Source organism: Desmodus rotundus, chromosome 4 (genome assembly GCF_022682495.2).
Source record: "Desmodus rotundus isolate HL8 chromosome 4, HLdesRot8A.1, whole genome shotgun sequence".
In the NCBI taxonomy this organism is placed as follows: Eukaryota; Metazoa; Chordata; class Mammalia; order Chiroptera; family Phyllostomidae; genus Desmodus; species Desmodus rotundus.
In genome coordinates, this window is record NC_071390.1 from 142,438,195 (window position 1) to 142,441,214 (window position 3,020).

A 3,020-nucleotide genomic window follows, 5' to 3' on the forward strand; every position below is an offset into this window, starting at 1 on the left:
TTCTTTGTATTGCATGTTAACTCCTACGAGAAAGCATCCACCGTAAGAGACACTCACAGAACACCTCAGATGGTTGACATCTGCCAGACCAGCCACCGCAGTGCTGATTTAATGAGCTCAGGAATAGAGTAGCCAAGGTGCTAGGGATGAGGCTATGCATAGGCCTGACAGACTGGGCTGAGCCAGTTGCTGCCACTGCGTCATGTCAGTCTGCCAACAGCATAGACTAACACCAACCCCTACAATATGGCAACCAGTCAAGGACATCAACTGGTCACTCGATGGCAAATAGATGGCATGGGACCATTTCCACACTAGAAGGGGCAGTGACTCTAATACAAACTCCAGGTATAGACTCCCCTTGGCACCCACAGAATCTTAACTAACACTGTCTAAGGACTGGTGCTCAATCAGTGACATGGAAACCCATGTGACATTACATCGAGCCACTATTCTTCAGAGAAGGAGCAACAGGGGGCATAAGTCCATGGGATCAACTTATCCTTTCACTTACTGCAGCACCCAGAAGCTGCTGGCCTGATAGAGCAAGTGTAATGGCTTCTTAAAGACACAACTGAGCCAAAGCCAGCTTAGAGGTGTTACCCTGGATAGCCACCGTTTGGGATATCGCATACACCTGAAATCAGTGACCAGTATAGGGTACTGTATCCCCAATACATAGAATATATGGGTCTGGGAATCAAGAATTGGAGGTAGGAGTGGAACAGCTTACCATCACTTGTAATAATTTACTTGGGAAGTTTGTGCTTCCTATACATGACTCTAGGCAGAACGCTTCCGCCAAGGACCCCAGGCTCTGGAGCCTAACTACCTGGTTTCACATATGTATAGAGCTAGGGTACAAACTTCGACTTCAGGCAAATGATTCGATTACATGGGTACTTCAGCTGGCTGATCTGTGCAAGGGCAACAATAGGACTTACTTCGAAGGCTAATGTGAGGACCACATACATTCATCCATGAATGCACTTAGAACAGGGCCAGGCAACTAGTAAGCACTCAATAAATGTTAGCCTTCATTGAAATGTAAACCTGAGGGAAATATAAAGAGCATAAATACATATGTGCATGAATAAGACATACTATTTCTCTCCAGAACTTTCAAATTTCTGTAATCTATACTCAAGACAATAGTTATTATAAAAAACTATGATTACTTCTTAAAGGTAGCAGATGGAGAATAAAGTAAAAGTAACTATTTTGAGAGAGTTGTGCATTTTGTGAAATAAATTGTATGATATACTTATGGAATGTCAAAGCAAAATATGCTAGCAGTTTCACTTTTAATCTTTCTCATTTTATTTTTGAGGTTAACAATTACACAGTTGTAAAAAAATAAAATAAAGGAAGAAAAAACGTTTTCTCCCTTCTGAACAGATGGGAAATTTTACAGGCAGGTTTATTCCATTCTCTATAAAATTCTAGCACTTAGTAGAAAAAGTAAAATATAACATATAAATGTTCTGACAATAATGTCCACAAAAACACTTCATGCAAAACATTTCTGAATTTACCAATATACCAAGAATAGTTAGTAAAAGTGAGTATAAAAATGTGTTTACACTTACAGGGACAAGACAAAATGTTGCACGAGTTTTAAATCAATTTAGAGCTTGAAATTGACACTCCTGAAATACCTATTTCTAGGCGACCTCTGACATTTCTGGGGTCCTGAAGTAGAGCAAGTCCAGCTCTGCCCTCGCTCCCAGAGTGGGGGCCACCCGGGCCGCTCAGAGCCCGCGGGGGGCCTGGTGAAGCCGACGGGAACCTGCGCGGGCAAGGAAAAGGGGAGGTGAATGAGGGAACCTTTGGGCAAGAAGTCGCTGGAGTTTGGGAAGTGAGAGTGGAAGTGAAAGGAGGTGGCGGGGCGGGGGGGGGGGGGGGGGGGGGGGGGGGGGGCGCGGTGCTTTAAGAGACTGACTCTATCTACAGGCCACTGCGGGGAGGGTGGGAAGAGCCCACCGGGCTGCGGGGAGAAGAGGCGGCGAGCGGAGGGATCCCCAGTGCGTCAAACTGAAGAGCTGCCCGCGGGAGGACGGTAAAGTGAGATCCCCGGTTTCTCTTCTCCATTCCCTGGAAATCCACCTCCAGTGTTATCCCAGAGGTCCAAACTCAGAGATTTGTGCAAAACCAGCAAATCACCGGTGATAAGAACCCATTAAAAGTAAAAAGCCCAGCGTCCCTGGGTGGGCTCGAACCACCAACCTTTCGGTTAACAGCCGAACGCGCTAACCGATTGCGCCACAGAGACTTCCATGCAACTGAAGCTTCCAGTCATAACCTTTATGAAGAATAATAAAGGCAGACTGACTTCTGCATTTCTCGATTCATATTGTTAAAATCAGAACATTTCCCTTAACATTTCTAACCCTCTTAATTCTCTTTCCCACCTTTACAGCAGATTGGAAAATTAAGACATACGGCAAGATCAGCAGAATTTCAGATTGCAACGTGTATTAAAATACTTTGGGTCCACCCCCCCCAACCCCCGACCCCTCCACCTCCGAACTCTGTTTTGGAACGTTCTGTTTCAGGAACACAACTATTTATGTTTCCTTTTATAAGAAAATAAAATTTTAATCCTAAGAGTTGAGAAACTTTCCTGTTTAAACTTTTTGTCCAGTGCTTGGCTCGCTAATCTTCATAATTTACTTGTATAGCATTTCCAGGGTCATCTGAATTGTATTTCTCTTCTTTGTTTTTATTTTCAGATATTATTAAATACATATATGCAATCCTTATTTGTTTGTTTTGTACTAACCTATAGCATAATTATTTGTAACTAACACTTTGTTATTGGAAGAGGGCATTAGGAAAAGCTACAGTGACATTCTTTAGACCCTGTGCACTGTAGTTCATTGCTAAACCCACCTGTGATTCTCCCTGGAATTATTAGCCTTTACACCCACATTTTGAGCTATGACATTTAAAATGTATGTTTTGCGGGATAATTTATAACCCAATTTGAGGAAAGAAAAGTTAAAGAAAAAAAAGTATCA

The 3,020-nt window shown here is 42.9% G+C and overlaps 1 non-coding gene across 1 annotated transcript; it reads right to left on the reverse strand.

Annotated features, from left to right (window-relative positions):
• Positions 1–2,198: 2,198 nt before the first annotated feature.
• On the reverse strand, positions 2,199–2,272 carry TRNAN-GUU (transfer RNA asparagine (anticodon GUU)). Its single transcript has one exon. It is a non-coding gene; the product is annotated as a tRNA-Asn (tRNA).
• Between the last annotated feature and the right edge of the window lie 748 nt (positions 2,273–3,020).